Genomic DNA, 11158 nt, shown 5'->3' on the forward strand with positions numbered 1-11158 from the left:
TTGTCAGGTAAACACAACACATCAACTAAACATACTTCCAGGAAGTGTCTTGTCTACTTTGTCAGGTAAACACAACACATCAACAATTTATTCCTCCAGGAAGTGTCTTGTCTACTTTGTCAGGTAAACACAACACATCAACAATTTATTCCTCCAGGAAGTGTCTTGTCTACTTTGTCAGGTAAACACAACACATCAACAATTTATTCCTCCAGGAAGTGTCTTGTCTACTTTGTCAGGTAAACACAACACATCAACTAAACATACTTCCAGGAAGTGTCTTGTCTACTTTGTCAGGTAAACACAACACATCAACAATTTATTCCTCCAGGAAGTGTCTTGTCTACTTTGTCAGGTAAACACAACACATCAACAATTTATTCCTCCAGGAAGTGTCTTGTCTACTTTGTCAGGTAAACACAACACATCAACAATTTATTCCTCCAGGAAGTGTCTTGTCTACTTTGTCAGGTAAACACAACACATCAACTAAACATAATTCCAGGAAGTGTCTTGTCTACTTTGTCAGGTAAACACAACACATCAACTAAACATACTTCCAGGAAGTGTCTTGTCTACTTTGTCAGGTAAACACAACACATCAACAATTTATTCCTCCAGGAAGTGTCTTGTCTACTTTGTCAGGTAAACACAACACATCAACTTAACATACTTCCAGGAAGTGTCTTGTCTACTTTGTCAGGTAAACACAACACATCAACTAAACATACTTCCAGGAAGTGTCTTGTCTACTTTGTCAGGTAAACACAACACATCAACTAAACATACTTCCAGGAAGTGTCTTGTCTACTTTGTCAGGTAAACACAACACATCAACAATTTATTCCTCCAGGAAGTGTCTTGTCTACTTTGTCAGGTAAACACAACACATCAACTAAACATACTTCCAGGAAGTGTCTTGTCTACTTTGTCAGGTAAACACAACACATCAACAATTTATTCCTCCAGGAAGTGTCTTGTCTACTTTGTCAGGTAAACACAACACATCAACAATTTATTCCTCCAGGAAGTGTCTTGTCTACTTTGTCAGGTAAACACAACACATCAACAATTTATTCCTCCAGGAAGTGTCTTGTCTACTTTGTCAGGTAAACACAACACATCAACTTAACATACTTCCAGGAAGTGTCTTGTCTACTTTGTCAGGTAAACACAACACATCAACAATTTATTCCTCCAGGAAGTGTCTTGTCTACTTTGTCAGGTAAACACAACACATCAACTAAACATACTTCCAGGAAGTGTCTTGTCTACTTTGTCAGGTAAACACAACACATCAACAATTTATTCCTCCAGGAAGTGTCTTGTCTACTTTGTCAGGTAAACACAACACATCAACAATTTATTCCTCCAGGAAGTGTCTTGTCTACTTTGTCAGGTAAACACAACACATCAACTAAACATATTCCTCCAGGAAGTGTCTTGTCTACTTTGTCAGGTAAACACAACACATCAACAATTTATTCCTCCAGGAAGTGTCTTGTCTACTTTGTCAGGTAAACACAACACATCAACTAAACATACTTCCAGGAAGTGTCTTGTCTACTTTGTCAGGTAAACACAACACATCAACAATTTATTCCTCCAGGAAGTGTCTTGTCTACTTTGTCAGGTAAACACAACACATCAACTAAACATACTTCCAGGAAGTGTCTTGTCTACTTTGTCAGGTAAACACAACACATCAACTAAACATATTCTTCCAGGAAGTGTCTTGTCTACTTTGTCAGGTAAACACAACACATCAACAATTTATTCCTCCAGGAAGTGTCTTGTCTACTTTGTCAGGTAAACACAACACATCAACAATTTATTCCTCCAGGAAGTGTCTTGTCTACTTTGTCAGGTAAACACAACACATCAACAATTTATTCCTCCAGGAAGTGTCTTGTCTACTTTGTCAGGTAAACACAACACATCAACAATTTATTCCTCCAGGAAGTGTCTTGTCTACTTTGTCAGGTAAACACAACACATCAACTAAACATACTTCCAGGAAGTGTCTTGTCTACTTTGTCAGGTAAACACATCACATCAACAATTTATTCCTCCAGGAAGTGTCTTGTCTACTTTGTCAGGTAAACACAACACATCAACAATTTATTCCTCCAGGAAGTGTCTTGTCTACTTTGTCAGGTAAACACAACACATCAACTAAACATACTTCCAGGAAGTGTCTTGTCTACTTTGTCAGGTAAACACAACACATCAACTTAACATAATTCCAGGAAGTGTCTTGTCTACTTTGTCAGGTAAACACAACACATCAACTAAACATACTTCCAGGAAGTGTCTTGTCTACTTTGTCAGGTAAACACAACACATCAACAATTTATTCCTCCAGGAAGTGTCTTGTCTACTTTGTCAGGTAAACACAACACATCAACTTAACATACTTCCAGGAAGTGTCTTGTCTACTTTGTCAGGTAAACACAACACATCAACTAATTTATTCTTCCAGGAAGTGTCTTGTCTACTTTGTCAGGTAAACACAACACATCAACAATTTATTCCTCCAGGAAGTGTCTTGTCTACTTTGTCAGGTAAACACAACACATCAACAATTTATTCCTCCAGGAAGTGTCTTGTCTACTTTGTCAGGTAAACACAACACATCAACTAAACATACTTCCAGGAAGTGTCTTGTCTACTTTGTCAGGTAAACACAACACATCAACAATTTATTCCTCCAGGAAGTGTCTTGTCTACTTTGTCAGGTAAACACAACACATCAACTAAACATACTTCCAGGAAGTGTCTTGTCTACTTTGTCAGGTAAACACAACACATCAACAATTTATTCCTCCAGGAAGTGTCTTGTCTACTTTGTCAGGTAAACACAACACACATCAACAATTTATTCCTCCAGGAAGTGTCTTGTCTTGTCTACTTTGTCAGGTAAACACAACACATCAACTTAACATACTTCCAGGAAGTGTCTTGTCTACTTTGTCAGGTAAACACAACACATCAACAATTTATTCCTCCAGGAAGTGTCTTGTCTACTTTGTCAGGTAAACACAACACATCAACTAAACATATTTCCAGGAAGTGTCTTGTCTACTTTGTCAGGTAAACACAACACATCAACAATTTATTCCTCCAGGAAGTGTCTTGTCTACTTTGTCAGGTAAACACAACACATCAACTAAACATAATTCCAGGAAGTGTCTTGTCTACTTTGTCAGGTAAACACAACACATCAACTAAACATACTTCCAGGAAGTGTCTTGTCTACTTTGTCAGGTAAACACAACACATCAACTAAACATACTTCCAGGAAGTGTCTTGTCTACTTTGTCAGGTAAACACATCACATCAACAATTTATTCCTCCAGGAAGTGTCTTGTCTACTTTGTCAGGTAAACACAACACATCAACAATTTATTCCTCCAGGAAGTGTCTTGTCTACTTTGTCAGGTAAACACAACACATCAACAATTTATTCCTCCAGGAAGTGTCTTGTCTACTTTGTCAGGTAAACACAACACATCAACTTAACATACTTCCAGGAAGTGTCTTGTCTACTTTGTCAGGTAAACACATCACATCAACAATTTATTCCTCCAGGAAGTGTCTTGTCTACTTTGTCAGGTAAACACAACACATCAACAATTTATTCCTCCAGGAAGTGTCTTGTCTACTTTGTCAGGTAAACACAACACATCAACTAAACATACTTCCAGGAAGTGTCTTGTCTACTTTGTCAGGTAAACACAACACATCAACTTAACATACTTCCAGGAAGTGTCTTGTCTACTTTGTCAGGTAAACACAACACATCAACTAAACATACTTCCAGGAAGTGTCTTGTCTACTTTGTCAGGTAAACACAACACATCAACAATTTATTCCTCCAGGAAGTGTCTTGTCTACTTTGTCAGGTAAACACAACACATCAACTAAACATACTTCCAGGAAGTGTCTTGTCTACTTTGTCAGGTAAACACAACACATCAACTAAACATACTTCCAGGAAGTGTCTTGTCTACTTTGTCAGGTAAACACAACACATCAACAATTTATTCCTCCAGGAAGTGTCTTGTCTACTTTGTCAGGTAAACACAACACATCAACAATTTATTCCTCCAGGAAGTGTCTTGTCTACTTTGTCAGGTAAACACAACACATCAACTTAACATACTTCCAGGAAGTGTCTTGTCTACTTTGTCAGGTAAACACAACACATCAACAATTTATTCCTCCAGGAAGTGTCTTGTCTACTTTGTCAGGTAAACACATCACATCAACAATTTATTCCTCCAGGAAGTGTCTTGTCTACTTTGTCAGGTAAACACAACACATCAACAATTTATTCCTCCAGGAAGTGTCTTGTCTACTTTGTCAGGTAAACACAACACATCAACTAAACATACTTCCAGGAAGTGTCTTGTCTACTTTGTCAGGTAAACACAACACATCAACAATTTATTCCTCCAGGAAGTGTCTTGTCTACTTTGTCAGGTAAACACAACACATCAACTAAACATACTTCCAGGAAGTGTCTTGTCTACTTTGTCAGGTAAACACAACACATCAACAATTTATTCCTCCAGGAAGTGTCTTGTCTACTTTGTCAGGTAAACACAACACATCAACAATTTATTCCTCCAGGAAGTGTCTTGTCTACTTTGTCAGGTAAACACAACACATCAACTAAACATACTTCCAGGAAGTGTCTTGTCTACTTTGTCAGGTAAACACAACACATCAACAATTTATTCCTCCAGGAAGTGTCTTGTCTACTTTGTCAGGTAAACACAACACATCAACTAAACATACTTCCAGGAAGTGTCTTGTCTACTTTGTCAGGTAAACACAACACATCAACTAAACATATTTCCAGGAAGTGTCTTGTCTACTTTGTCAGGTAAACACAACACATCAACAATTTATTCCTCCAGGAAGTGTCTTGTCTACTTTGTCAGGTAAACACAACACATCAACAATTTATTCCTCCAGGAAGTGTCTTGTCTACTTTGTCAGGTAAACACAACACATCAACCTACTTTGTCAGGTAAACACAACACATCAACAATTTATTCCTCCAGGAAGTGTCTTGTCTACTTTGTCAGGTAAACACAACACATCAACTAAACATAATTCCAGGAAGTGTCTTGTCTACTTTGTCAGGTAAACACAACACATCAACAATTTATTCCTCCAGGAAGTGTCTTGTCTACTTTGTCAGGTAAACACAACACATCAACTAAACATACTTCCAGGAAGTGTATTGTCTACCTTGGGGTAGGCACGAAAACACATCAACCCAACATAATTCCAGGAATTGTCTTTTCTGCTTTTATCAGGTAAACACATCCCATCAACAATTTATTCCTCAGGAAGTGTCTTGTGTCTGCTTTTGTGGAATTAGAAAGCACAACACATCAACAATTTGTTTCTCCGGGGTAGTGGCGTATTGTTTACTTTTGTCAGGTAAACACAACACATCAACTAAACATACTCAAGGAAGTGTCTTGTCTACTTTGTTTCAGGAATAACGGGCCCCTTAGACAGCATGAAAAGTGGTTACTTAATGGGCAAAGGCTGGAAGTTGTCTCATACTACAGGTACTTGGGTATTGTGTTTACTCCTATACTAGTTTGGACTAAAGCTCACACTACTCTTGCTTCTCAAGCCAATAAAGCCCTTATGGCTATCTTTAGATATAAAAAAAGAGTAGGTTATCTGTCATGTGCGGATATTTTTAAAGTATTTGATGCTATGGTTAAACCTATTCTTTGTTACGGTTCAGAAATTTGGGGTGTTACCCATTGTAAAATCATTGAACAAATCCAGATAAAGACATGTAAATATTTCTTTAAAAGTTGGTAAAAATACATGCAACAATATGGTTCTTGGTGAATGTGGCAGATTCCCTCTTCAACTTACTTATATGTCAAGGGCAGTTAAATATTGGTGTAGACTTTTAACTCTTCCAAGTTGTAGATTACCTCATCAGTTTTATTTAATGCTTAAGTCTTTGGATGAATCTGGACGGACAACATGGGCATCTCATATCAAGAATATTTTATTTAGATTTGGGTTTGGCTTTGTTTGGATTTCACAGGATATTGGAGATATTGATGGTTTCATTTCTGTTTTTAAGCAAAGATTGTCCGATAATCTTTCACAAGATTGGTACTCATCCCTACATAGTACAACCAAGTGTTCTAATTATATTCTTTTCAAGTCCCTCCTGAATGTTGAAACTTATCTCAGTTTAGGTATTGCCCCATATTTAAGAAATTGTTCAACAAAAATTAGATGCGATAAATTTAAACTTAGTTCTGAGACCGGTAGATATAACAATGTCCCTTATTATTCAAGATTCTGTCCTTTTTGCTACAAAAATAATCTTAATTTAATTGAAGATGAAATATATGTTTTACTTTATTGTAAAGCCTACTTAGATATAAGAAATAAGTTTCTGGGTAAATATTTGAAACATTCTATTTCACAACACAGCTTTATAAACATAATGACTTCAACAAACATAAATGTTATAAATAATTTGTGCCTATTTTTATATAATGTTGGGAAAATAAGAGATTCTGATGTTTTTTATGTAAAACCAGAGATAATCTACAACGTTATATAGTCTCCCTGGTAAAACGCATGTAACTTCTTATCACATTTATGAATGTATTTTGGGCCAGTGGCCCATTACTGAATAAAATGTCTGTCTGTCTGTCTGTCATTTGTCTATTGCACCACACGTTCTTCTTACCGAGTCACTTTCTCAGTTCGATACTTAAAAGCAATGTCATTATTTAGCGTTAGATAGTTAGTTACTTAGTTAGTTAGTTACTTAGTTAGTTAGTTTCTTTATTTAGGGACTGTTCACAATTTATAGCTAGGGGGGTGATGATGATTTTAAGGGGGGCACCCATTTTGTTCTGGCGAGCTAGGGGGGTCATCAACTTTGTACACACTAACTAGGGGGTCATCAATTTTGTACATAAAAATATGTTTAAAATTATGCTTAGAAATTATGGGTAGGGAAGGGGGGTCATTGATTTTGTGCATGACATGCAGGGGGTCACTTATTTTGTATATAAATTTTAGGGGGGTCATTCACATTGTACATGCTTCTCCATAAAAATCATCATCACCCCACCCCCAAGGCGGCCGCATACCAATTATAATATCAGAGTAGTAAATGCAGTGGCCTCATACTCTGTACACATTATATATTTATAAGTTATACCGTAGGTGAGGGGTTCAATGAACACATGTCTCTGAAATAAACTCTGTTCTGTTCTGTTCTGTTCTGTTCTATTATTCAGTTAAAAAGCGCCTGGTCTAAAGCGCCAGGCTAGTGATCCAGCGAGCTTGAGGTGACGGGATCGAGCCCACCCGTGACCGGGTGTAAAATCCTTGGAGTCAACTTTGTGTGCAGACTCTTTCAGTGTTGTCACAACTCCTAATGTACACCCTGTGCACTTAAAGGAACCCACGAATCCACTGGTATATGACCAGACGGTGACCACATGAATACGTGCAAACACCTAGTTGCGGGTACAGCAACGTGCAGTAAACTTGGACAAAGTACTGTGACTATGTGTCCCAGTCCACCCGGCTGGGAATGGGTACCTTGTAAGGATGGGAAAGCCACACTAACTCGGTGCGCCTAGTGGCGGCAAGAGTTGTATGATCCCCAGGTATTTGAGATTGATGATACGACGTGCCACCACTTGCTTGACAACGACATTAGAATCTATGTCGAAACGTCGCCTATATACAATAAAGAAGTTATATATCCATAAAAATAGTCCTCATTCTTAATATTAATACTACGTGCCCTTGAGATTGACACCCAAAGCGCCTTTGAGCAGCTGAGCTGGATATCGGCACTATACAAATGTTAGTGTGTATGCATTGAAAAATCCTCTTACGCATTTGAGAACCCTTTACCCAGTTAAGAAGACATGCAGCCAATACAAGCCTCCCCTTTCATAAATGAACTTAGCTTCTCTTAATGTGTTAACATGGTCTGATAGGCCTCAGACCACAGTTACCCCCCTTTACTTTTACCATGACCCGGAAGCAAAATAGGAGAATATAGTGCCTTGTTTAAATGGGCTGTTCTGTCTGTGCTAATTTTCTCAGGGTGATTTGTGGTAGCTTAAATGAAAGGTGAGACATTGTACTTTATTGCAAATTTTTTTTGGTCCACAATCTGCACATGGTATTGGCACCAGCCTTCCATGATTTGACCCCAAGTTCAAGGTTGTTTAGTGTGTTTCCGGCTCGAAACCTCCGGTGACCATAGTTGACAGTGGATACAGCAAAATTGAGGTGGTCGACCCAGGCCGATATTTTGCTGGTTAAGTGACAAGTGGCAGGTTGGTCAGCATGCAACAGGAAAACAGCCTACGACCGATATTTATTATGGTAGACTGGCATGTAACTGTACATAGCCAATAGGGAAAATAATTGTGGTCTGAGGCCTGATATGGTGACGGTAGTGCAAGTGTTTAATTTGCTATATCTCTGTTATTTTTCAAAATATTGTCTTGAAACTTCGCATATGTATTGGCAGGAACATTTGAAATATGTATACATGTGTTTTCAACTTAAAATATATTTTTAATTTTTTTTAATGAATTTATTTCAATTTTCTGAATGCATATTGTTTAGTGAGTGAGCGGACGCATCATATTTAGTCATATTCGTTCCATAATGGTGAATGTATGTATCACTACACTGCACGTGCCTTGTTCATGCATGTATTACCTAAAATGTCAAATATTCAAGCCTTTTTCAAAAGGTATAGAGATAAGTTTTTGAAGACACCTGTCTGCTCAACATAGCATCAATGCAGACAGAGTGGCCTGTGTAAACAGGGGGTATGTGTAAAGTGCATGCACCATTCCCGGATTGCCTTTTGGAATTGAAGCTATAGATGAACACAATAACAAAGACAAAGTATGTTAAAAATACTATATCATATAATATAGTAAAATTTTATTTGTACACTAGTGTACTAATGATAATACCTCCGTTTCAATGGTATTATACTTGATTCGCGGAAAGCTGAGAGATGTATTTAAACATAAATTTGCACAAAGTTGGTAACATAAGCAAGTAATTAGCTTATAGAGTTCTGCAGCATTACTGCACATTTTGAATAGGAATGTTCATGTTTTTTTGTTGAAACATGGCACAGGATCTAATTGGCCCTTTCTGTAGTCCCCGCTGTGTTTGTCGGTCTGTTTAGACTTTAAATGTTCACAGATTTTGATTCCGTGCTGTACAAGTTTCCTTTTGACAACACTAGGACTTTTCTCATATTCTTTGTGATAGGCAGCCTCTTTGTCCATTTGCTCAAGTGACTGCACAGCCCGACTTGAGAGTTTGACTCCAGAATGGTGGCACTTGTCGATTGATGATGTCCCAAGGCCATTGTTGAGCCTGTGAATAGTCGAGGAAGCCCTCCCAATCATATTCCTTGAAAAGTTTACGTTCTTTGGCAAAAAATACTCAGGGATCGATTGGCGGCTTCACATTTCTGGGTGTCTGTGTAGAATTTCATTTGTTCCACAACTTCAACACTCAGCTTCATTTTGAGAATTTCATGAAGTAAGTGTTTATCGTTGTCATCCATGTTGAAATGTGTAATATTGTTGCAGCCGAGGAACATAGAGCGCTGCCACCAGCTGTTTGTTACACCTCCTCGACACACAACTGAGTACCGGGCACACCTGGAGCAGTCGCCGCTGTAGCACTTCAGGGTAGCTTCGAGCACTCGAGGTAACATGCTACTAAGTGTTTTCATGTCGCCAGCATGATCCTTCATCAGTTCTTTTAGTATAAGGCTGCACCGTGCTTTTACATCCTGACTCAGGACCTTCTTTGCTTCGATTTTCTGTGTACGTGCAGTGCCAGGGAACATGTCTGGGTTAAAATCAGCTCTGTAGCATTGTCGGAACTGTCCTTGGAGCCAAGTGGGTCGGGTCAGCTAGTCTTTGCACCTTCCACATTGGGTCCAACACTTTCAGAGCTTTGTCTAGTCCATCTGCACACCTGGAATCCCCATCGGTAGTTGCATACTTTATAAACACACCCTGTAGTGCGAGCTGATTTCCAATGTCTTGTCCCATGTTGAACTCAGACAATGGAGTGAAAGCCGACATATTTGCAGTACAGTCTGGGTGCCCCCCTGGACATTTCACATCCATGCCCTTTCCTTTCAGCCAGGCACAAGTCCAGCAGAGCTTGTTCTGGAATGAAGCACTGATTATAAACTTATTGTCGGTTACAGTTTCGCAAGCGATGCCGATTGCTTGTGATGCATTCTGCCCTGGCTTCTTCCTGCTTACTATTGTCGTCGAGTTGTATCGGCCATCCATTGCAATGTTCACTTCACATGGCTTTGTACCCTCTTTCGATTAACATCCTTCACTAATTCCACCTTTTCAGCCATATCCTTAGTGTTAAGTTCAGTTACAACCTTAGCCACCTTGTTTGAGGTCCTTTGCATACTGCTCCTGCATGTAGGTGGAATGTCCATGTTGGCCATAATCAGCCTCGCTCTCTTATTTCCTATGGGTGTGTCTTGTAGACCCAAGGCAAGTCCGACGTTAGGTGCTGCTGGGTTTGGTCCAGGTTTACCCGTCTGGATTTCCTTGTACAATTTCATTTCGGGTGCTACAAAGTCACACATGACACATTTCAGTGTTATTTTCCAACACATACCCCATTTTCTCCTTGGCTATGTGCAGCTGAGGGTCATCACAGTTAGTTGATGTTGAGCGATGCAGCCGCAGAGCTGTGTTCCATGCTTCAGCCACCTTTTCAATGTCGACTAGTCGCATACCCTGCAAGTCATGTTTGCTATACTCTTGTTTCAGGTCAAGCTTGCTGGCTGAAGTAGGACGCAGAAGCATCACTGAAGTAGATATACCTTCACAGTCAGGCGTTGACAGCTGAGTTCCAACCAGCCTTGACTTGGTGACCAGGGAGAAGTCTTTGCACTGAACCTAGTCACAGTCCTGGGTATCTTGGGTGGAGAGGCACTTTCACACTCTTCTGATTCAAGGGTGAGATCTTTGTTCCAGGGAGTATGGCCTTGGCTGAAATGTGACTTTATTCGCTTGCGGTCACCTTTCATGGTGATTGTCCTCAACTGAAC

General features: G+C 39.1%; 1 long non-coding RNA gene across 1 annotated transcript; it reads left to right on the top strand.

The window, feature by feature from the left end:
* Positions 1–8047: 8047 nt before the first annotated feature.
* Positions 8048–10931, top strand: LOC124255245. Its single transcript, XR_006892655.1, has 3 exons — positions 8048–8369; positions 9657–9777; positions 10878–10931. It is a non-coding gene; the product is annotated as an uncharacterized LOC124255245 (long non-coding RNA).
* The last annotated feature ends 227 nt before the right edge of the window (positions 10932–11158 follow it).

This window comes from Haliotis rubra, unplaced genomic scaffold (assembly GCF_003918875.1).
Source record: "Haliotis rubra isolate DU_JTF1 unplaced genomic scaffold, ASM391887v1 Scf1151, whole genome shotgun sequence".
In the NCBI taxonomy this organism is placed as follows: Eukaryota; Metazoa; Mollusca; class Gastropoda; order Lepetellida; family Haliotidae; genus Haliotis; species Haliotis rubra.